The sequence below is a fragment of the Scyliorhinus torazame genome, chromosome 23, assembly GCF_047496885.1.
Source record: "Scyliorhinus torazame isolate Kashiwa2021f chromosome 23, sScyTor2.1, whole genome shotgun sequence".
Classification (NCBI taxonomy): domain Eukaryota; kingdom Metazoa; phylum Chordata; class Chondrichthyes; order Carcharhiniformes; family Scyliorhinidae; genus Scyliorhinus; species Scyliorhinus torazame.
This window is the reverse complement of record NC_092729.1, coordinates 78,320,207-78,348,142: the sequence shown is the minus strand read 5'-3', so window position 1 is coordinate 78,348,142 and position 27,936 is coordinate 78,320,207.

Below are 27,936 nucleotides of genomic sequence, written 5' to 3'. Positions count from 1 at the left end.
GCAGAAACCCATCCTCAGCATCTTCACTCAGCTCCCAATAACACAACCTGCAGAAACCCATCCTCAGCATCTCCACTCACCTTCCAATAACACAACCTGCAGTAACCCATCCTCAGCATCGTCACTCACCTCCCAATAACACAACCTGCAGAAATCCATCCTCAGCATCTCCACTCACCGTCCAATAACACAACCTGCAGAAACCCATCCTCAGCATCTGCACTCGCCTCCCAATAACACAACATGCAGACACCCATCCTCAACATCTTTACTCACCTCCCAATAACGCAACCTGCAGAAACCCATCCTCAGCATCTCCACTCACCTCCCAAATAACACAACCTGCAGAAACCCATCCTCAACATCTCCACTCACTTTCTAATAACACAACCTGCAGAAACCCATCCTCAGCATCTTCACTCAGCTCCCAATAACACAACCTGCAGAAACCCATCCTCAGCATCTCCACTCACCTTCCAATAACACAACCTGCAGAAACCCAACCCCATCATCTTCACTCACCTTCCAATAACACAACCTGCTGACACCCATCCTCAGCATCTTCACTCACCTTGCAATAACACAACCTGCAGAAACCCATCCTCAGCATCTCCACTCACCTTCCAATAACACAACCTGCAGAAACACATCCTCAGCATCTTCACTAACCTTGCAATAACACAATTTGCAGGAACCCATCCTCAGCAAAACCACTCACCCCACAATAACACAACCTGCAGAAACCCATCCTCAGCATCTCCACTCACCCCCCAATAACACAACCTGAAGAAACACAACCATAGCATCTCCACTCACCTTCCAATAACACAACCTGCAGAAACCCAAACCCAGCATCTCCACTCACCTCCCAATAACACAACCTGCAGAAACCCATCCTCAGCATCTCCACTCACCTTCCAATAACACAACCTGCAGAAACCCAACCCCAGCATCTTCGCACACCTGCCAATAACACAACCTGGATAAACCATCCTCAGCATCTTCACTCACCTTCCAATAACACAACCTGCAGAAACCCATCCTCAGCATCTCCAATCTCCTTTCAATAACACAACCTTCAGAAACCCATCCTCAGCATCTTCACTAACTTTGCAATAACACAATTTGCAGAAACCCATCCTCAGCACCACCACTCATCCCCCAATAACACAACCTGCAGAAACCCATCCTCAGCATCTCCACTCGCCTCCCAATAACACAACCTGCAGAAACCCATCCTCAGCATCTCCACTCACCCCCAATAACACAACCTGCAGAAACCCATCCTCAGCATCTCCACTCACCCCCCAATAACACAACCTGAAGAAACCCAACCATAGCATCTCCACTCACCTTCCAGTAACACAACCTGTAGAAATCCATCCTCAGCATCTCCACTCACCGTCCAAAAACACAACCTGCAGAAACGCATCCTCAGCGTCTTCACTCACCACCCAATAACACAAAGTGCAGATAACCATCCTCAGCATCTCCACTCACCCCCCAATAACACAACCTGAAGAAACCCATCCATCGCATCTCCACTCACCTTCCAGTAACACAACCTTTAAAAATCCATCCTCAGCATCTACACTCACCGTCCAATAACACAATATGCAGAAACCCATCCTCAGCGTCTTCACCCACCTCCCAATAACACAACCTGCAGAAACCCATCCTCAGCATCTTCACTCACCTTCCAATAACACAACCTGCAGAAACCCATCCTCAGAATCTCCACTCACCTCCCAATAACACAACCTGCAGAAACCCATCCTCAGCATCTCCACTCACCTTCCAATAATACAATGAGCAGAAACCCATCCTCAGCATCTTCACTAACCTTGCAATAACACAATTTGCAGAAACCCATCCTCAGCACCTCCACTCACCCCCCAATAACACAACCTGAAAAACCCACCCTCAGCATCTCCACTCACCTCCCAATAACACAACCTGAAGAAACCCATCCGTAGCATCTCCACTCACCTTCCAGTAACACAACCTGTAGAAATCCATCCTCAGCATCTCCACTCACCTCCCAATAACACAACCTGCAGAAACCCATCCTCAGCATCTTCACTCACCTTCCAATAACACAAACTGCAGAAACCCAACCGCAGCATCTCCACTCACCTTCCAATAACACAACCTGCAGAAACCCATCCTCAGCATCTCCACTCACTTTCTAATAACACAACCTGCAGAAACCCATCCTCAGCATCTTCACTCAGCTCCCAATAACACAACCTGCAGAAACCCATCCTCAGCATCTCCACTCACTTTCTAATAACACAACCTGCAGAAACCCATCCTCAGCATCTTCACTCAGCTCCCAATAACACAACCTGCAGAAACCCATCCTCAGCATCTCCACTCACCTTCCAATAACACAAACTGCAGAAACCCAACCCCATCATCTTCACTCACCTTCCAATAACACAACCTGCTGAAACCCATCGTCAGCATCTCCACTCACCTCCCAATAACACAACCTGCAGAAACCCATCCTAAGCATCTTCACTCACATTCCAATAACACAAACTGCAGAAACCCAACCGCAGCATCTCCACTCACCTTCCAATAACACAAACTGCAGAAACCCATCCTCAGCATCTCCACTCACCGTCCAATAACACAACCTGCAGAAACGCATCCTCAGCGTCTTCACTCACCACCCAATAACACAACCGGCAGAAACCCATCCTCAGGATCTCCACTCACCCCCCCCAATAACACATCTGAAGAAACCCATCCATAGCATCTCCACCAACCTTCCAATAACACAACCTGTAGAAATCCATCCTCAGCATCTCCACTCACCTTCCAATAACACAACCTGCAGAAACCCATCCTCAGCATCTCCACTCACCGTCCAACAACACAACCTGCAGAAACGCATCCTCAGCGTCTTCACTCACCACCCAATAACACAACCGGCAGGAACACATCCTCAGCATCTCCACTCACCCCCCCAATAACACATCTGAAGAAACCCATCCATAGCATCTCAACTAACCTCCCAATATCACAACCTTCAGAAACCCATCCACAGCATCTCCACCAACCTTCCAATAACACAACCTGCAGAAACCCATCCTCAGCATCTCCAGTCACCTTCCAATAACACAACCTGCAGAAACCCATCCTCAGCATCTCCACTCGCCTCCCAATAACACAACCTGCAGAAACCCATCCTCAGCATCTCCACTCACCCCCCAATAACACAACCTGCAGAAACCCATCCTCAGCATCTCCACTCACCCCCCAATAACACAACCTGAAGAAACCCAACCATAGCATCTCCACTCACCTTCCAGTAACACAACCTGTAGAAATCCATCCTCAGCATCTCCACTCACCGTCCAAAAACACAACCTGCAGAAACCCATCCTCAGCGTCTTCACCCACCTCCCAATAACACAACCTGCAGAAACCCATCCTCAGCATCTTCACTCACCTTCCAATAACACAACCTGCAGAAACCCATCCTCAGAATCTCCACTCACCTCCCAATAACACAACCTGCAGAAACCCATCCTCAGCATCTCCACTCACCTTCCAATAATACAATGAGCAGAAACCCATCCTCAGCATCTTCACTAACCTTGCAATAACACAATTTGCAGAAACCCATCCTCAGCACCTCCACTCACCCCCCAATAACACAACCTGAAGAAACCCATCCTTAGCATCTCCACTCACCTTCCAGTAACACAACCTGTAGAAATCCATCCTCAGCATCTCCACTCACCGTCCAATAACACAACCTGCAGAAACCCATCCTCAGCGTCTTCACCCACCTCCCAATAACACAACCTGCAGAAACCCATCCTCAGCATCTTCACTCACCTTCCAATAACACAACCTGCAGAAACCCATCCTCAGAATCTCCACTCACCTCCCAATAACACAACCTGCAGAAACCCATCCTCAGCATCTCCACTCACCTTCCAATAATACAATGAGCAGAAACCCATCCTCAGCATCTTCACTAACCTTGCAATAACACAATTTGCAGAAACCCATCCTCAGCACCTCCACTCACCCCCCCATAACACAACCTGAAAAACCCATCCTCAGCATCTCCACTCACCTCCCAATAACACAACCTGAAGAAACCCATCCATAGCAACTCCACTCACCTTCCAGTAACACAACCTGTAGAAACCCATCCTCAGCATCTCCACTCACCGTTCAATAACACAACCTGCAGAAACCCATCCTCAGCGTATTCACCCACCTCCCAATAACACAACCTGCAGAAACCCATCCTCAGCATCTTCACTCAACCTTCCAATAACACAACCTGCAGAAACCCATCCTCAGAATCTCCACTCACCTCCCAATAACACAACCTGCAGAAACCCATCCTCAGCATCTCCACTCACCTTCCAATAAAACAATGAGTAGAAACCCATCCTCAGCATCTTCACTAACCTTGCAATAACACAATTTGCAGAAACCCATCCTCAGCACCTCCACTCACCCCCCAATAACACAACCTGAAGAGACCCATCCTTAGCATCTCCACTCACCTTCCAGTAACACAACCTGCAGAAATCCATCCTCAGCATCTCAACTCACCGTCCAATAACACAACCTGCAGAAACCCGTCCTCAGCATCTTCACTCACCTCCCAATAACACAACCTGCAGACACCCATCCTCAACATCTTTACTCACCTCCCAATAACGCAACCTGCAGAAACCCATCCTCAGCAACTCCACTCACCTCCCAAATAACACAACCTGCAGAATCCCATCCTCAGCATCTCCACTCACTTTCTAATAACACAACCTGCAGAAACCCATCCTCAGCATCTTCACTCAGCTCCCAATAACACAACCTGCAGAAACCCATCCTCAGCATCTCCACTCACCTTCCAATAACACAACCTGCAGAAACCCAACCCCATCATCTTCACTCACCTTCCAATAACACAACCTGCTGAAACCCATCGTCAGCATCTCCACTCACCTCCCAATAACACAACCTGCAGAAACCCATCCTCAGCATCTTCACTCACCTTCCAATAACACAAACTGCAGAAACCCAACCGCAGCATCTCCACTCACCTTCCAATAACACAACCTGCAGAAACCCATCCTCAGCATCTCCACTCACCGTCCAATAACACAACCTGCAGAAACGCATCCTCAGCGTCTTCACTCACCACCCAATAACACAACCGGCAGAAACCCATCCTCAGCATCTCCACTCACCCCCCCAATAACACATCTGAAGAAACCCATCCATAGCATCTCCACCAAACTTCCAATAACACAACCTGTAGAAATCCATCCTCAGCATCTCCACTCACCGTCCAATAACACAACCTGCAGAAACCCATCCTCAGCATCGTCACTCACCTCCCAATAACACAACCTGCAGAAATCCATCCTCAGCATCTCCACTCACCGTCCAATAACACAACCTGCAGAAACCCATCCTCAGCATCTGCACTCACCTCCCAATAACACAACATGCAGACACCCATCCTCAACATCTTTACTCACCTCCCAATAACGCAACCTGCAGAAACCCATCCTCAGCATCTCCACTCACCTCCCAAATAACACAACCTGCAGAAACCCATCCTCAGCATCTCCACTCACTTTCTAATAACACAACCTGCAGAAACCCATCCTCAGCATCTTCACTCAGCTCCCAATAACACAACCTGCAGAAACCCATCCTCAGCATCTCCACTCACCTTCCAATAACACAACCTGCAGAACCCCAACCCCATCATCTTCACTCACCTTCCAATAACACAACCTGCTGACACCCATCCTCAGCATCTTCACTCACCTTGCAATAACACAACCTGCAGAAACCCATCCTCAGCATCTCCACTCACCTTCCAATAACACAACCTGCAGAAACACATCCTCAGCAACTTCACTAACCTTGCAATAACACAATTTGCAGGAACCCATCCTCAGCAAAACCACTCACCCCACAATAACACAACCTGCAGAAACCCATCCTCAGCATCTCCACTCACCCCCCAATAACACAACCTGAAGAAACACAACCATAGCATCTCCACTCACCTTCCAATAACACAACCTGCAGAAACCCAAACCCAGCATCTCCACTCACCTCCCAATAACACAACCTGCAGAAACCCATCCTCAGCATCTCCACTCACCTTCCAATAACAAAACCTGCAGAAACCAAACCCCAGCATCTTCGCTCACCTGCCAATAACACAACCTGGATAAACCATCCTCAGCATCTTCACTCACCTTCCAATAACACAACCTGCAGAAACCCATCCTCAGCATCTCCACTCACCGTTCAATAACACAACCTGCAGAAACCCATCCTCAGCGTATTCACCCACCTCCCAATAACACAACCTGCAGAAACCCATCCTCAGCATCTTCACTCAACCTTCCAATAACACAACCTGCAGAAACCCATCCTCAGAATCTCCACTCACGTCCCAATAACACAACCTGCAGAAACCCATCCTCAGCATCTCCACTCACCCCCAATAACACAACCTGCAGAAACCCATCCTCAGCATCTCCACTCACCCCCCAATAACACAACCTGAAGAAACCCAACCATAGCATCTCCACTCACCTTCCAGTAACACAACCTGTAGAAATCCATCCTCAGCATCTCCACTCACCGTCCAAAAACACAACCTGCAGAAACGCATCCTCAGCGTCTTCACTCACCACCCAATAACACAAAGTGCAGAAAACCATCCTCAGCATCTCCACTCACCCCCCCAATAACACAACCTGAAGAAACCCATCCATCGCATCTCCACTCACCTTCCAGTAACACAACCTGTAGAAATCCATCCTCAGCATCTCCACTCACCGTCCAATAACACAACCTGCAGAAACCCATCCTCAGCGTCTTCACCCACCTCCCAATAACACAACCTGCAGAAACCCATCCTCAGCATCTTCACTCACCTTCCAATAACACAACCTGCAGAAACCCATCCTCAGAATCTCCACTCACCTCCCAATAACACAACCTGCAGAAACCCATCCTCAGCATCTCCACTCACCTTCCAATAATACAATGAGCAGAAACCCATCCTCAGCATCTTCACTAACCTTGCAATAACACAATTTGCAGAAACCCATCCTCAGCACCTCCACTCACCATATCACCACCACTCACCACCACTCAACCATAACACAACCTGAAAAACCCATCCTCAGCATCTCCACTCACCTCCCAATAACACAACCTGAAGAAACCCATCCATAGCAACTCCACTCACCTTCCAGTAACACAACCTGTAGAAACCCATCCTCAGCATCTCCACTCACCGTTCAATAACACAACCTGCAGAAACCCATCCTCAGCGTATTCACCCACCTCCCAATAACACAACCTGCAGAAACCCATCCTCAGCATCTTCACTCAACCTTCCAATAACACAACCTGCAGAAACCCATCCTCAGAATCTCCACTCACCTCCCAATAACACAACCTGCAGAAACCCATCCTCAGCATCTCCACTCACCTTCCAATAAAACAATGAGTAGAAACCCATCCTCAGCATCTTCACTAACCTTGCAATAACACAATTTGCAGAAACCCATCCTCAGCACCTCCACTCACCCCCCAATAACACAACCTGAAGAAACCCATCCTTAGCATCTCCACTCACCTTCCAGTAACACAACCTGTAGAAATCCATCCTCAGCATCTCCACTCACCGTCCAATAACACAACCTGCAGAAACCCATCCTCAGCGTCTTCACCCACCTCCCAATAACACAACCTGCAGAAACCCATCCTCAGCATCTTCACTCACCTTCCAATAACACAACCTGCAGAAACCCATCCTCAGAATCTCCACTCACCTCCCAATAACACAACCTGCAGAAACCCATCCTCAGCATCTCCACTCACCTTCCAATAATACAATGAGCAGAAACCCATCCTCAGCATCTTCACTAACCTTGCAATAACACAATTTGCAGAAACCCATCCTCAGCACCTCCACTCACCCCCCCATAACACAACCTGAAAAACCCATCCTCAGCATCTCCACTCATCTCCCAATAACACAACCTGAAGAAACCCATCCATAGCATCTCCACTCACCTTCCAGTAACACAACCTGTAGAAACCCATCCTCAGCATCTCCACTCACCGTTCAATAACACAACCTGCAGAAACCCATCCTCAGCGTATTCACCCACCTCCCAATAACACAACCTGCAGAAACCCATCCTCAGCATCTTCACTCAACCTTCCAATAACACAACCTGCAGAAACCCATCCTCAGAATCTCCACTCACCTCCCAATAACACAACCTGCAGAAACCCATCCTCAGCATCTCCACTCACCTTCCAATAAGACAATGAGTAGAAACCCATCCTCAGCATCTTCACTAACCTTGCAATAACACAATTTGCAGAAACCCATCCTCAGCACCTCCACTCACCCCCCAATAACACAACCTGAAGAAACCCATCCTTAGCATCTCCACTCACCTTCCAGTAACACAACCTGCAGAAATCCATCCTCAGCATCTCAACTCAACGTCCAATAACACAACCTGCAGAAACCCGTCCTCAGCATCTTCACTCACCTCCCAATAACACAACCTGCAGACACCCATCCTCAACATCTTTACTCACCTCCCAATAACGCAACCTGCAGAAACCCATCCTCAGCAACTCCACTCACCTCCCAAATAACACAACCTGCAGAATCCAATCCTCAGCATCTCCACGCACTTTCTAATAACACAACCTGCAGAAACCCATCCTCAGCACCTTCACTCAGCTCCCAATAACACAACCTGCTGAAACCCATCGTCAGCATCTCCACTCACCTCCCAATAACACAACCTGCAGAAACCCATCCTCAGCATCTTCACTCACCTTCCAATAACACAAACTGCAGAAACCCAACCGCAGCATCTCCACTCACCTTCCAATAACACAACCTGCAGAAACCCATCCTCAGCATCTCCACTCACCGTCCAATAACACAACCTGCAGAAACGCATCCTCAGCGTCTTCACTCACCACCCAATAACACAACCGGCAGAAACCCATCCTCAGCATCTCCACTCACCCCCCCAATAACACATTTGAAGAAACCCATCCATAGCATCTCCACCAACCTTCCAATAACACAACCTGTAAAAATCCATCCTCAGCATCTCCACTCACCGTCCAATAACACAACCTGCAGAAACCCATCCTCAGCATCGTCACTCACCTCCCAATAACACAACCTGCAGAAACCCATCCTCAGCATCTCCACTCACCTCTCAATAACACAACCTGCAGAAACCCATCCTCAGCATCTCCACTCGCCTCCCAATAACACAACCTGCAGAAACCCATTCTCAGCATCTTCACTTACCTTCCAATAACACAAACTGCAGAAACCCATCCTCAGCATCTACACTCAACTCCCAATAACTCAACCTGCAGAAACCCATCCTCAGCATCTCCACTCACCTCCCAATAACTCAACCTGCAGAAACCCATCCTCAGCATTTCCACCCACCTCCCAATAACACAACCTGCAGAAACCCATCCTCAGCATCTTCACTCACCTTCCAATAACATAACCTGCAGAAACCCATCCTCAGAATCTCCACTCATCTCCCAATAACACAACCTGCAGAAACCCATCCTCAGCATCTCCACTCACCTTCCAATAATACAATGAGCAGAAACCCATCCTCAGCATCTTCACTAACCTTGCAATAACACAATTTGCAGAAACCCATCCTCAGCACCTCCACTCACCCCCCAATAACACAAACTGAAAAACCCATCCTTAGCATCTCCACTCACCTCCCAATAACACAACCTGAAGAAACCCATCCATAGCATCTCCACACACCTTCCAGTAACACAACCTGTAGAAACCCATCCTCAGCATCTCCACTCACCGTCCAATAACACAACCTGCAGAAACCCATCCTCAGCGTCTTCACCCACCTCCCAATATCACAACCTGCAGAAAGCCATCCTCAGCATCTTCACTCACCTTCCAATAACACAACCTGCAGAAACCCATCCTCAGAATCTCCACTCACCTCCCAATAACACAATCTGCAGAAACCCATCCTCAGCATCTCCACTCACCTTCCAATAATACAATGAGCAGAAACCCATCCTCAGCATCTTCACTAACCTTGCAATAACACAATTTGCAGAAACCCATCCTCAGCACCTCCACTCACCTCCCAAATAACACAACCTGCAGAAACCCATCCTCAGCATCTCCACTCACTTTCTAATAACACAACCTGCAGAAACCCATCCTCAGCATCTTCACTCAGCTACCAATAACACAACCTGCAGAAACCCATCCTCAGCATCTCCACTCACCTCCCAATAACGCAACCTGCAGAAACCCATCCTCAGCAACTCCACTCACCTCCCAAATAACACAACCTGCAGAAACCCGTCCTCAGCATCTCCACTCACTTTCTAATAACACAACCTGCAGAAACCCATCCTCAGCACCTCCACTCACCTCCCAAATAACACAACCTGCAGAAACGCATCCTCAGCATCTCCACTCACTTTCTAATAACACAACCTGCAGAAACCCATCCTCAGCATCTTCACTCAGCTCCCAATAACACAACCTGCAGAAACCCATCCTCAGCATCTCCACTCACCTCCCAATAACGCAACCTGCAGAAACACATCCTCAGCAACTCCACTCACCTCCCAAATAACACAACCTGCAGAAACCCATCCTCAGCATCTCCACTCACTTTCTAATAACACGACCTGCAGAAACCCATCCTCAGCATCTCCACTCACCTCCCAATAACGCAACCTGCAGAAACCCATCCTCAGCAACTCCACTCACCTCCCAAATAACACAACCTGCAGAAACCCATCCTCAGCATCTCCACTCACTTTCTAATAACAAAACCTGCAGAAACCCATCCTCAGCATCTTCACTCAGCTCCCAATAACACAACCTGCAGAAACCCATCCTCAGCATCTCCACTCACCTTCCAATAACACAACCTGCAGAAACCCAACCCCATCATCTTCACTCACCTTCCAATAACACAACCTGTTGAAACCCATCGTCAGCATCTCCACTCAGCTCCCAATAACACAAAAAGCAGAAACCCAACCGCAGCATCTCCACTCACCTTCCAATAACACAACCTGCAGAAACCCATCCTCAGCATCTCCACTCACCGTCCAATAACACAACCTGCAGAAACGCATCTTCAGCATCTTCACTCACCACCCAATAACACAACCGGCAGAAACCCATCCTCAGCATCTCCACTCACCCCCCCAATAACACATCTGAAGAAACCCATCCATAGCATCTCCACCAACCTTCCAATAACACAACCTGTAGAAATCCATCCTCAGCATCTCCACTCACCGTCCAATAACACAACCTGCAGAAACCCATCCTCAGCATCGTCACTCACCTCCCAATAACACAACCTGCAGAAACCCATCCTCAGCATCTCCACTCACCTCTCAATAACACAACCTGCAGAAACCCATCCTCTGCATCTCCACTCGCCTCCCAATAACACAACCTGCAGAAACCCATTCTCAGCATCTTCACTCACCTTCCAATAACACAAACTGCTGAAACCCATCCTCAGCATCTCCACTCAACTCCCAATAACTCAACCTGCAGAAACCCATCCTCAGCATCTCCACTCACCTCCCAATAACTCAACCTGCAGAAACCCATCCTCAGCATCTCCACTCACCTCCCAATAACTCAACCTGCAGAAACCCATCCTCAGCATCTCCACTCACCTCCCAATAACTCAACCTGCAGAAACCCATCCTCAGCATTTCCATTCAACTCCCAATAACACAACCTGCAGAAACCCATTCTCAGCATCTCCACTCACATTCCAATAACACAACCTGCACAAACCCAACCCCAGCATCTTCACTCACCTTCCAATACCACAACCTGCCGAAACCCGTCCTCAGCATCTTCACTAACCTCGCAATAACACAACCTGCAGAAACCCATCCTCAGCATCTCCACTCACCCCCCAAAAACACAACCTGCAGAAACCCATCCTCAGCATCTCCACGCACCCCACAATTACACAACCTGAAGAAACCCAACCATAGCATCTCCACTCACCTTCCAGTAACACAACCTGTAGAAATCCATCCTCAGCATCTCCACTCACCGTCCAAAAACACAACCTGCAGAAACGCATCCTCAGCGTCTTCACTCACCACCCAATAACACAAATGCAGAAAACCATCCTCAGCATCTCCACTCACCCCCCCAATAACACAACCTGATGAAACCCATCCATCGCATCTCCACTCACCTTCCAGTAACACAACCTGTAGAAATCCATCCTCAGCATCTACACTCACCGTCCAATAACACAACCTGCAGAAACCCGTCCTCAGCATCTTCACTCACCTTCCAATAACACAACCTGCAGAAACCCATCCTCAGAATCTCCACTCACCTCCCAATAACACAACCTGCAGAAACCCATCCTCAGCATCTCCACTCACCTTCCAATAATACAATGAGCAGAAACCCATCCTCAGCATCTTCACTAACCTTGCAATAACACAATTTGCAGAAACCCATCCTCAGCAACTCCACTCACACCCCCAATAACACAACCTGAAAAACCCATCCTCAGCATCTCCACTCACCTCCCAATAACACAACCTGAAGAAACCCATCCACAGCATCTCCACTCACCTTCCAGTAACACAACCTGTAGAAACCCATCCTCAGCATCTCCACACACCGTCCAATAACACAACCTGCAGAAACCCATCCTCAGCGTCTTCACCCACCTCCCAATAACACAACCTGCAGAAACCCAACCTCAGCATCTTCACTCACCTTCCAATAACACAACCTGCAGAAACCCATCCTCAGAATCTCCACTCACGTCCCAATAACACAACCTGCAGAAACCCATCCTCAGCATCTCCACTCACCTTCCAATAATACAATGAGCAGAAACCCATCCTCAGCATCTTCACTAACCTTGCAATAACACAATTTGCAGAAACCCATCCTCAGCACCTCCACTCACCCCCCAATAACACAACCTGAAAAACCCATCCTCAGCATCTCCACTCAACTCCCAATAACACAACCTGAAGAAAGCCATCCATAGCAACTCCACTCACCTTCCAGTAACACAACCTGTAGAAACCCATCCTCAGCATCTCCACTCACCGTCCAATAACACAACCTGCAGAAACCCATCCTCAGCGTCTTCACCCACCTCCCAATAACACAACCTGCAGAAACCCATCCTCAGCATCTTCACTCACCTTCCAATAACACAACCTGCAGAAACCCATCCTCAGAATCTCCACTCACCTCCCAATAACACAACCTGCAGAAACCCATCCTCAGCATCTCCACTCACCTTCCAATAATACAATGAGCAGAAACCCATCCTCAGCATCTTCACTAACCTTGCAATAACACAATTTGCAGAAACCCATCCTCAGCACCTCCACTCACCCCCCAATAACACAACCTGAAGAACCCCATCCTTAGCATCTCCACTCCCCTTCCAGTAACACAACCTGCAGAAATCCATCCTCAGCATCTCCACTCACCGTCCAATAACACAACCTGCAGAAACCCATCCTCAGCATCTTCACTCACCTCCCAATAACACAACATGCAGACACCCATCCTCAACATCTTTACTCACCTCCCAATAACGCAACCTGCAGAAACCCATCCTCAGCATCTCCACTCACCTCCCAAATAACACAACCTGCAGAAACCCATCCTCAGCATCTCCACTCACTTTCTAATAACACAACCTGCAGAAACCCATCCTCAGCATCTTCACTCAGCTCCCAATAACACAACCTGCAGAAACCCATCCTCAGCATCTCCACTCACCTCCCAATAACACAAACTGCAGAAACACATCCTCAGCATCTTCACTCACCTCCCAATAACACAACCTGAAGAAACCCATCCATAGCAACTCCACTCACCTTCCAGTAACACAACCTGTAGAAACCCATCCTCAGCATCTCCACTCACCGTCCAATAACACAACCTGCAGAAACCCATGCTCAGCGTCTTCACCCACTTCCCAATAACACAACCTGCAGAAACCCATCCTCAGCATCTTCACTCAACCTTCCAATAACACAACCTGCAGAAACCCATCCTCAGAATCTCCACTCACCTCCCAATAACACAACCTGCAGAAACTCATCCTCAGCATCTCCACTCACCTTCCAATAATACAATGAGCAGAAACCCATCCTCAGCATCTTCACTAACCTTGCAATAACACAATTTGCAGAAACCCATCCTCAGCACCTCCACTCACCCCCCAATAACACAACCTGAAGAAACCCATCCTTAGCATCTCCACTCACCTTCCAGTAACTCAACCTGCAGAAATCCATCCTCAGCATCTCAACTCACCGTCCAATAACACAACCTGCAGAAACCCGTCCTCAGCATCTTCACTCACCTCCCAATAACACAACCTGCACACACCCATCCTCAACATCTTTACTCACCTCCCAATAACGCAACCTGCAGAAACCCATCCTCAACAACTCCACTCACCTCCCAAATAACACAACCTGCAGAAACCCATCCTCAGCATCTCCACTCACTTTCTAATAACACAACCTGCAGAAACCCATCCTCAGCGTCTTCACTCAGCTCCCACTAACACAACCTGCAGAAACCCATCCTCAGCATCTCCACTCACCTTCCAATAACACAACCTGCAGAAACCCACCCCATCATCGTCACTCACCTTCCAATAACACAACCTGCTGAAACCCATCGTCAGCATCTCCACTCACCTCCCAATAACACAACCTGCAGAAACCCATCCTCAGCATCTTCACTCACCTTCCAATAACACAAACTGCAGAAACCCAACCGCAGCATCTCCACTCACCTTCCAATAACACAACCTGCAGAAACCCATCCTCAGCATCTCCACTCACCGTCCAATAACACAACCTGCAGAAACGCATCCTCAGCGTCTTCACTCACCACCCAATAACACAACCGGCAGAAACCCATCCTCAGCATCTCCACTCACCCCCCCCAATAACACATCTGAAGAAACCCATCCATAGCATCTCCACCAACCTTCCAATAACACAACCTGTAGAAATCCATCCTCAGCATCTCCACTCACCGTCCAATAAGAGAACCTCCAGAAACCCATCCTCAGCATCTCCACTCACCTCTCAATAACACAACCTGCAGAAACCCATCCTCAGCATCTCCACTCGCCTCCCAATAACACAACCTGCAGAAACCCATTCTCAGCATCTTCACTTACCTTCCAATAACACAAACTGCAGAAACCCATCCTCAGCATCTCCACTCAACTCCCAATAACTCAACCTGCAGAAACCCATCCTCAGCATCTCCACTCACCTCCCAATAACTCAACCTGCAGAAACCCATCCTCAGCATCTCCACTCACCTCCCAATAACTCAACCTGCAGAAACCCATCCTCAGCATCTCCCCTCACCTCCCAATAACTCAACCTGCAGAAACCCATCCTCAGCATCTCCATTCACCTCCCAATAACACAACCTGCAGAAACCCATCCTCAGCATCTCCACTCACATTCCAATAACACAACCTGCACAAACCCAACCCCAGCATCTTCACTCATCTTCCAATTCCACAACCTGCCGAAACCCGTCCTCAGCATCTTCACTAACCTCGCAATAACACAACCTGCAGAAACCCATCCTCAGCCTCTCCACTCACCCCCCAATAACACAACCTGCAGAAACCCATCCTCAGCATCTCCACTCACCCCCCAATAACACAACCTGAAGAAACCCAACCATAGCATCTCCACTCACCTTCCAGTAACACAACCTGTAGAAATCCATCCTCAGCATCTCCACTCACCGTCCAAAAACACAACCTGCAGAAACGCATCCTCAGCGTCTTCACTCACCACCCAATAACACAAAGTGCAGAAAACCATCCTCAGCATCTCCACTCACCCCACCCCCCCAAAAACACAACCTGATGAAACCCATCCATCGCATCTCCACTCACCTTCCAGTAACACAACCTGTAGAAATCCATCCTCAGCATCTACACTCACCGTCCAATAACACAACCTGCAGAAACCCATCCTCAGCGTCTTCACCCACCTCCCAATAACACAACCTGCAGAAACCCATCCTCAGCATCTTCACTCACCTTCCAATAACACAACCTGCAGAAACCCATCCTCAGAATCTCCGCTCACCTCCCAATAACACAACCTGCAGAAACCCATCCTCAGCATCTCCACTCACCTTCCAATAATACAATGAGCAGAAACCCATCCTCAGCATCTTCACTAACCTTGCAATAACACAATTTGCAGAAACCCATCCTCAGCACCTCCACTCACCCCCCAATAACACAACCTGAAAAACCCATCCTCAGCATCTCCACTCACCTCCCAATAACACAACCTGAAGAAACCCATCCATAGCATCTCCACTCACCTTCCAGTAACACAACCTGTAGAAACCCATCCTCAGCATCTCCACTCACCGTCCAATAACACAACCTGCAGAAACCCATCCTCAGCGTCTTCACCCACCTCCCAATAACACAACCTGCAGAAACCCATCCTCAGCATCTTCACTCACCTTCCAATAACACAACCTGCAGAAACCCATCCTCAGAATCTCCACTCACCTCCCAATAACACAACCTGCAGAAACCCATCCTCAGCATCTCCACTCACCTTCCAATAATACAATGAGCAGAAACCCATCCTCAGCATCTTCACTAACCTTGCAATAACACAATTTGCAGAAACCCATCCTCAGCACCTCCACTCACCTCCCAAATAACACAACCTGCAGAAACCCATCCTCAGCATCTCCACTCACTTTCTAATAACACAACCTGCAGAAACCCATCCTCAGCATCTTCACTCAGCTCCCAATAACACAACCTGCAGAAACCCATCCTCAGCATCTCCACTCACCTCCCAATAACGCAACCTGCAGAAACCCATCCTCAGCAACTCCACTCACCTCCCAAATAACACAACCTGCAGAAACCCATCCTCAGCATCTCCACTCACTTTCTAATAACACAACATGCAGAACCCCATCCTCAGCATCTTCACTCAGCTCCCAATAACACAACCTGCAGAAACCCATCCTCAGCATCTCCACTCACCATCCAATAACACAACCTGCAGAAACCCAACCCCATCATCTTCACTCACCTTCCAATAACACAACCTGCAGAAACCCATCCTCAGCGTCTTCACCCACCTCCCAATAACACAACCTGCAGAAACCCATCCTCAGCATCTTCACTCACCTTCCAATAACACAACCTGCAGAAACCCATCCTCAGAATCTCCACTCACCTCCCAATAACACAACATGCAGAAACCCATCCTCAGCATCTCCACTCACCTTCCAATAATACAATGAGCAGAAACCCATCCTCAGCATCTTCACTAACCTTGCAATAACACAATTTGCAGAAACCCATCCTCAGCATCTCCACTCACCATCCAATAACACAACCTGCAGAAACCCAACCCCATCATCTTCACTCACCTTCCAATAACACAACCTGCAGAAACCCATCCTCAGAATCTCCACTCACCTCCCAATAACACAACCTGCAGAAACCCATCCTCAGCATCTCCACTCACCTTCCAATAATACAATGAGCAGAAACCCATCCTCAGCATCTTCACTAACCTTGCAATAACACAATTTGCAGAAACCCATCCTCAGCACCTCCACTCACCCCCCCATAACACAACCTGAAAAACCCATCCTCAGCATCTCCACTCACCTCCCAATAACACAACCTGAAGAAACCCATCCATAGCAACTCCACTCACCTTCCAGTAACACAACCTGTAGAAACCCATCCTCAGCATCTCCACTCACCGTTCAATAACACAACCTGCAGAAACCCATCCTCAGCGTATTCACCCACCTCCCAATAACACAACCTGCAGAAACCCATCCTCAGCATCTTCACTCAACCTTCCAATAACACAACCTGCAGAAACCCATCCTCAGAATCTCCACTCACCTCCCAATAACACAACCTGCAGAAACCCATCCTCAGCATCTCCACTCACCTTCCAATAAAACAATGAGTAGAAACCCATCCTCAGCATCTTCACTAACCTTGCAATAACACAATTTGCAGAAACCCATCCTCAGCACCTCCACTCACCCCCCAATAACACAACCTGAAGAGACCCATCCTTAGCATCTCCACTCACCTTCCAGTAACACAACCTGCAGAAATCCATCCTCAGCATCTCAACTCACCGTCCAATAACACAACCTGCAGAAACCCGTCCTCAGCATCTTCACTCACCTCCCAATAACACAACCTGCAGACACCCATCCTCAACATCTTTACTCACCTCCCAATAACGCAACCTGCAGAAACCCATCCTCAGCAACTCCACTCACCTCCCAAATAACACAACCTGCAGAATCCCATCCTCAGCATCTCCACTCACTTTCTAATAACACAACCTGCAGAAACCCATCCTCAGCATCTTCACTCAGCTCCCAATAACACAACCTGCAGAAACCCATCCTCAGCATCTCCACTCACCTTCCAATAACACAACCTGCAGAAACCCAACCCCATCATCTTCACTCACCTTCCAATAACACAACCTGCTGAAACCCATCGTCAGCATCTCCACTCACCTCCCAATAACACAACCTGCAGAAACCCATCCTCAGCATCTTCACTCACCTTCCAATAACACAAACTGCAGAAACCCAACCGCAGCATCTCCACTCACCTTCCAATAACACAACCTGCAGAAACCCATCCTCAGCATCTCCACTCACCGTCCAATAACACAACCTGCAGAAACGCATCCTCAGCGTCTTCACTCACCACCCAATAACACAACCGGCAGAAACCCATCCTCAGCATCTCCACTCACCCCCCCAATAACACATCTGAAGAAACCCATCCATAGCATCTCCACCAAACTTCCAATAACACAACCTGTAGAAATCCATCCTCAGCATCTCCACTCACCGTCCAATAACACAACCTGCAGAAACCCATCCTCAGCATCGTCACTCACCTCCCAATAACACAACCTGCAGAAATCCATCCTCAGCATCTCCACTCACCGTCCAATAACACAACCTGCAGAAACCCATCCTCAGCATCTGCACTCACCTCCCAATAACACAACATGCAGACACCCATCCTCAACATCTTTACTCACCTCCCAATAACGCAACCTGCAGAAACCCATCCTCAGCATCTCCACTCACCTCCCAAATAACACAACCTGCAGAAACCCATCCTCAGCATCTCCACTCACTTTCTAATAACACAACCTGCAGAAACCCATCCTCAGCATCTTCACTCAGCTCCCAATAACACAACCTGCAGAAACCCATCCTCAGCATCTCCACTCACCTTCCAATAACACAACCTGCAGAACCCCAACCCCATCATCTTCACTCACCTTCCAATAACACAACCTGCTGACACCCATCCTCAGCATCTTCACTCACCTTGCAATAACACAACCTGCAGAAACCCATCCTCAGCATCTCCACTCACCTTCCAATAACACAACCTGCAGAAACACATCCTCAGCAACTTCACTAACCTTGCAATAACACAATTTGCAGGAACCCATCCTCAGCAAAACCACTCACCCCACAATAACACAACCTGCAGAAACCCATCCTCAGCATCTCCACTCACCCCCCAATAACACAACCTGAAGAAACACAACCATAGCATCTCCACTCACCTTCCAATAACACAACCTGCAGAAACCCAAACCCAGCATCTCCACTCACCTCCCAATAACACAACCTGCAGAAACCCATCCTCAGCATCTCCACTCACCTTCCAATAACAAAACCTGCAGAAACCAAACCCCAGCATCTTCGCTCACCTGCCAATAACACAACCTGGATAAACCATCCTCAGCATCTTCACTCACCTTCCAATAACACAACCTGCAGAAACCCATCCTCAGCATCTCCACTCACCGTTCAATAACACAACCTGCAGAAACCCATCCTCAGCGTATTCACCCACCTCCCAATAACACAACCTGCAGAAACCCATCCTCAGCATCTTCACTCAACCTTCCAATAACACAACCTGCAGAAACCCATCCTCAGAATCTCCACTCACGTCCCAATAACACAACCTGCAGAAACCCATCCTCAGCATCTCCACTCACCCCCAATAACACAACCTGCAGAAACCCATCCTCAGCATCTCCACTCACCCCCCAATAACACAACCTGAAGAAACCCAACCATAGCATCTCCACTCACCTTCCAGTAACACAACCTGTAGAAATCCATCCTCAGCATCTCCACTCACCGTCCAAAAACACAACCTGCAGAAACGCATCCTCAGCGTCTTCACTCACCACCCAATAACACAAAGTGCAGAAAACCATCCTCAGCATCTCCACTCACCCCCCCAATAACACAACCTGAAGAAACCCATCCATCGCATCTCCACTCACCTTCCAGTAACACAACCTGTAGAAATCCATCCTCAGCATCTCCACTCACCGTCCAATAACACAACCTGCAGAAACCCATCCTCAGCGTCTTCACCCACCTCCCAATAACACAACCTGCAGAAACCCATCCTCAGCATCTTCACTCACCTTCCAATAACACAACCTGCAGAAACCCATCCTCAGAATCTCCACTCACCTCCCAATAACACAACCTGCAGAAACCCATCCTCAGCATCTCCACTCACCTTCCAATAATACAATGAGCAGAAACCCATCCTCAGCATCTTCACTAACCTTGCAATAACACAATTTGCAGAAACCCATCCTCAGCACCTCCACTCACCATATCACCACCACTCACCACCACTCAACCATAACACAACCTGAAAAACCCATCCTCAGCATCTCCACTCACCTCCCAATAACACAACCTGAAGAAACCCATCCATAGCAACTCCACTCACCTTCCAGTAACACAACCTGTAGAAACCCATCCTCAGCATCTCCACTCACCGTTCAATAACACAACCTGCAGAAACCCATCCTCAGCGTATTCACCCACCTCCCAATAACACAACCTGCAGAAACCCATCCTCAGCATCTTCACTCAACCTTCCAATAACACAACCTGCAGAAACCCATCCTCAGAATCTCCACTCACCTCCCAATAACACAACCTGCAGAAACCCATCCTCAGCATCTCCACTCACCTTCCAATAAAACAATGAGTAGAAACCCATCCTCAGCATCTTCACTAACCTTGCAATAACACAATTTGCAGAAACCCATCCTCAGCACCTCCACTCACCCCCCAATAACACAACCTGAAGAAACCCATCCTTAGCATCTCCACTCACCTTCCAGTAACACAACCTGTAGAAATCCATCCTCAGCATCTCCACTCACCGTCCAATAACACAACCTGCAGAAACCCATCCTCAGCGTCTTCACCCACCTCCCAATAACACAACCTGCAGAAACCCATCCTCAGCATCTTCACTCACCTTCCAATAACACAACCTGCAGAAACCCATCCTCAGAATCTCCACTCACCTCCCAATAACACAACCTGCAGAAACCCATCCTCAGCATCTCCACTCACCTTCCAATAATACAATGAGCAGAAACCCATCCTCAGCATCTTCACTAACCTTGCAATAACACAATTTGCAGAAACCCATCCTCAGCACCTCCACTCACCCCCCCATAACACAACCTGAAAAACCCATCCTCAGCATCTCCACTCATCTCCCAATAACACAACCTGAAGAAACCCATCCATAGCATCTCCACTCACCTTCCAGTAACACAACCTGTAGAAACCCATCCTCAGCATCTCCACTCACCGTTCAATAACACAACCTGCAGAAACCCATCCTCAGCGTATTCACCCACCTCCCAATAACACAACCTGCAGAAACCCATCCTCAGCATCTTCACTCAACCTTCCAATAACACAACCTGCAGAAACCCATCCTCAGAATCTCCACTCACCTCCCAATAACACAACCTGCAGAAACCCATCCTCAGCATCTCCACTCACCTTCCAATAAGACAATGAGTAGAAACCCATCCTCAGCATCTTCACTAACCTTGCAATAACACAATTTGCAGAAACCCATCCTCAGCACCTCCACTCACCCCCCAATAACACAACCTGAAGAAACCCATCCTTAGCATCTCCACTCACCTTCCAGTAACACAACCTGCAGAAATCCATCCTCAGCATCTCAACTCAACGTCCAATAACACAACCTGCAGAAACCCGTCCTCAGCATCTTCACTCACCTCCCAATAACACAACCTGCAGACACCCATCCTCAACATCTTTACTCACCTCCCAATAACGCAACCTGCAGAAACCCATCCTCAGCAACTCCACTCACCTCCCAAATAACACAACCTGCAGAATCCAATCCTCAGCATCTCCACGCACTTTCTAATAACACAACCTGCAGAAACCCATCCTCAGCACCTTCACTCAGCTCCCAATAACACAACCTGCTGAAACCCATCGTCAGCATCTCCACTCACCTCCCAATAACACAACCTGCAGAAACCCATCCTCAGCATCTTCACTCACCTTCCAATAACACAAACTGCAGAAACCCAACCGCAGCATCTCCACTCACCTTCCAATAACACAACCTGCAGAAACCCATCCTCAGCATCTCCACTCACCGTCCAATAACACAACCTGCAGAAACGCATCCTCAGCGTCTTCACTCACCACCCAATAACACAACCGGCAGAAACCCATCCTCAGCATCTCCACTCACCCCCCCAATAACACATTTGAAGAAACCCATCCATAGCATCTCCACCAACCTTCCAATAACACAACCTGTAAAAATCCATCCTCAGCATCTCCACTCACCGTCCAATAACACAACCTGCAGAAACCCATCCTCAGCATCGTCACTCACCTCCCAATAACACAACCTGCAGAAACCCATCCTCAGCATCTCCACTCACCTCTCAATAACACAACCTGCAGAAACCCATCCTCAGCATCTCCACTCGCCTCCCAATAACACAACCTGCAGAAACCCATTCTCAGCATCTTCACTTACCTTCCAATAACACAAACTGCAGAAACCCATCCTCAGCATCTACACTCAACTCCCAATAACTCAACCTGCAGAAACCCATCCTCAGCATCTCCACTCACCTCCCAATAACTCAACCTGCAGAAACCCATCCTCAGCATTTCCACCCACCTCCCAATAACACAACCTGCAGAAACCCATCCTCAGCATCTTCACTCACCTTCCAATAACATAACCTGCAGAAACCCATCCTCAGAATCTCCACTCATCTCCCAATAACACAACCTGCAGAAACCCATCCTCAGCATCTCCACTCACCTTCCAATAATACAATGAGCAGAAACCCATCCTCAGCATCTTCACTAACCTTGCAATAACACAATTTGCAGAAACCCATCCTCAGCACCTCCACTCACCCCCCAATAACACAAACTGAAAAACCCATCCTTAGCATCTCCACTCACCTCCCAATAACACAACCTGAAGAAACCCATCCATAGCATCTCCACACACCTTCCAGTAACACAACCTGTAGAAACCCATCCTCAGCATCTCCACTCACCGTCCAATAACACAACCTGCAGAAACCCATCCTCAGCGTCTTCACCCACCTCCCAATATCACAACCTGCAGAAAGCCATCCTCAGCATCTTCACTCACCTTCCAATAACACAACCTGCAGAAACCCATCCTCAGAATCTCCACTCACCTCCCAATAACACAATCTGCAGAAACCCATCCTCAGCATCTCCACTCACCTTCCAATAATACAATGAGCAGAAACCCATCCTCAGCATCTTCACTAACCTTGCAATAACACAATTTGCAGAAACCCATCCTCAGCACCTCCACTCACCTCCCAAATAACACAACCTGCAGAAACCCATCCTCAGCATCTCCACTCACTTTCTAATAACACAACCTGCAGAAACCCATCCTCAGCATCTTCACTCAGCTACCAATAACACAACCTGCAGAAACCCATCCTCAGCATCTCCACTCACCTCCCAATAACGCAACCTGCAGAAACCCATCCTCAGCAACTCCACTCACCTCCCAAATAACACAACCTGCAGAAACCCGTCCTCAGCATCTCCACTCACTTTCTAATAACACAACCTGCAGAAACCCATCCTCAGCACCTCCACTCACCTCCCAAATAACACAACCTGCAGAAACGCATCCTCAGCATCTCCACTCACTTTCTAATAACACAACCTGCAGAAACCCATCCTCAGCATCTTCACTCAGCTCCCAATAACACAACCTGCAGAAACCCATCCTCAGCATCTCCACTCACCTCCCAATAACGCAACCTGCAGAAACACATCCTCAGCAACTCCACTCACCTCCCAAATAACACAACCTGCAGAAACCCATCCTCAGCATCTCCACTCACTTTCTAATAACACGACCTGCAGAAACCCATCCTCAGCATCTCCACTCACCTCCCAATAACGCAACCTGCAGAAACCCATCCTCAGCAACTCCACTCACCTCCCAAATAACACAACCTGCAGAAACCCATCCTCAGCATCTCCACTCACTTTCTAATAACAAAACCTGCAGAAACCCATCCTCAGCATCTTCACTCAGCTCCCAATAACACAACCTGCAGAAACCCATCCTCAGCATCTCCACTCACCTTCCAATAACACAACCTGCAGAAACCCAACCCCATCATCTTCACTCACCTTCCAATAACACAACCTGTTGAAACCCATCGTCAGCATCTCCACTCAGCTCCCAATAACACAAAAAGCAGAAACCCAACCGCAGCATCTCCACTCACCTTCCAATAACACAACCTGCAGAAACCCATCCTCAGCATCTCCACTCACCGTCCAATAACACAACCTGCAGAAACGCATCTTCAGCATCTTCACTCACCACCCAATAACACAACCGGCAGAAACCCATCCTCAGCATCTCCACTCACCCCCCCAATAACACATCTGAAGAAACCCATCCATAGCATCTCCACCAACCTTCCAATAACACAACCTGTAGAAATCCATCCTCAGCATCTCCACTCACCGTCCAATAACACAACCTGCAGAAACCCATCCTCAGCATCGTCACTCACCTCCCAATAACACAACCTGCAGAAACCCATCCTCAGCATCTCCACTCACCTCTCAATAACACAACCTGCAGAAACCCATCCTCTGCATCTCCACTCGCCTCCCAATAACACAACCTGCAGAAACCCATTCTCAGCATCTTCACTCACCTTCCAATAACACAAACTGCTGAAACCCATCCTCAGCATCTCCACTCAACTCCCAATAACTCAACCTGCAGAAACCCATCCTCAGCATCTCCACTCACCTCCCAATAACTCAACCTGCAGAAACCCATCCTCAGCATCTCCACTCACCTCCCAATAACTCAACCTGCAGAAACCCATCCTCAGCATCTCCACTCACCTCCCAATAACTCAACCTGCAGAAACCCATCCTCAGCATTTCCATTCAACTCCCAATAACACAACCTGCAGAAACCCATTCTCAGCATCTCCACTCACATTCCAATAACACAACCTGCACAAACCCAACCCCAGCATCTTCACTCACCTTCCAATACCACAACCTGCCGAAACCCGTCCTCAGCATCTTCACTAACCTCGCAATAACACAACCTGCAGAAACCCATCCTCAGCATCTCCACTCACCCCCCAAAAACACAACCTGCAGAAACCCATCCTCAGCATCTCCACGCACCCCACAATTACACAACCTGAAGAAACCCAACCATAGCATCTCCACTCACCTTCCAGTAACACAACCTGTAGAAATCCATCCTCAGCATCTCCACTCACCGTCCAAAAACACAACCTGCAGAAACGCATCCTCAGCGTCTTCACTCACCACCCAATAACACAAATGCAGAAAACCATCCTCAGCATCTCCACTCACCCCCCCAATAACACAACCTGATGAAACCCATCCATCGCATCTCCACTCACCTTCCAGTAACACAACCTGTAGAAATCCATCCTCAGCATCTACACTCACCGTCCAATAACACAACCTGCAGAAACCCGTCCTCAGCATCTTCACTCACCTTCCAATAACACAACCTGCAGAAACCCATCCTCAGAATCTCCACTCACCTCCCAATAACACAACCTGCAGAAACCCATCCTCAGCATCTCCACTCACCTTCCAATAATACAATGAGCAGAAACCCATCCTCAGCATCTTCACTAACCTTGCAATAACACAATTTGCAGAAACCCATCCTCAGCAACTCCACTCACACCCCCAATAACACAACCTGAAAAACCCATCCTCAGCATCTCCACTCACCTCCCAATAACACAACCTGAAGAAACCCATCCACAGCATCTCCACTCACCTTCCAGTAACACAACCTGTAGAAACCCATCCTCAGCATCTCCACACACCGTCCAATAACACAACCTGCAGAAACCCATCCTCAGCGTCTTCACCCACCTCCCAATAACACAACCTGCAGAAACCCAACCTCAGCATCTTCACTCACCTTCCAATAACACAACCTGCAGAAACCCATCCTCAGAATCTCCACTCACGTCCCAATAACACAACCTGCAGAAACCCATCCTCAGCATCTCCACTCACCTTCCAATAATACAATGAGCAGAAACCCATCCTCAGCATCTTCACTAACCTTGCAATAACACAATTTGCAGAAACCCATCCTCAGCACCTCCACTCACCCCCCAATAACACAACCTGAAAAACCCATCCTCAGCATCTCCACTCAACTCCCAATAACACAACCTGAAGAAAGCCATCCATAGCAACTCCACTCACCTTCCAGTAACACAACCTGTAGAAACCCATCCTCAGCATCTCCACTCACCGTCCAATAACACAACCTGCAGAAACCCATCCTCAGCGTCTTCACCCACCTCCCAATAACACAACCTGCAGAAACCCATCCTCAGCATCTTCACTCACCTTCCAATAACACAACCTGCAGAAACCCATCCTCAGAATCTCCACTCACCTCCCAATAACACAACCTGCAGAAACCCATCCTCAGCATCTCCACTCACCTTCCAATAATACAATGAGCAGAAACCCATCCTCAGCATCTTCACTAACCTTGCAATAACACAATTTGCAGAAACCCATCCTCAGCACCTCCACTCACCCCCCAATAACACAACCTGAAGAACCCCATCCTTAGCATCTCCACTCCCCTTCCAGTAACACAACCTGCAGAAATCCATCCTCAGCATCTCCACTCACCGTCCAATAACACAACCTGCAGAAACCCATCCTCAGCATCTTCACTCACCTCCCAATAACACAACATGCAGACACCCATCCTCAACATCTTTACTCACCTCCCAATAACGCAACCTGCAGAAACCCATCCTCAGCATCTCCACTCACCTCCCAAATAACACAACCTGCAGAAACCCATCCTCAGCATCTCCACTCACTTTCTAATAACACAACCTGCAGAAACCCATCCTCAGCATCTTCACTCAGCTCCCAATAACACAACCTGCAGAAACCCATCCTCAGCATCTCCACTCACCTCCCAATAACACAAACTGCAGAAACACATCCTCAGCATCTTCACTCACCTCCCAATAACACAACCTGAAGAAACCCATCCATAGCAACTCCACTCACCTTCCAGTAACACAACCTGTAGAAACCCATCCTCAGCATCTCCACTCACCGTCCAATAACACAACCTGCAGAAACCCATGCTCAGCGTCTTCACCCACTTCCCAATAACACAACCTGCAGAAACCCATCCTCAGCATCTTCACTCAACCTTCCAATAACACAACCTGCAGAAACCCATCCTCAGAATCTCCACTCACCTCCCAATAACACAACCTGCAGAAACTCATCCTCAGCATCTCCACTCACCT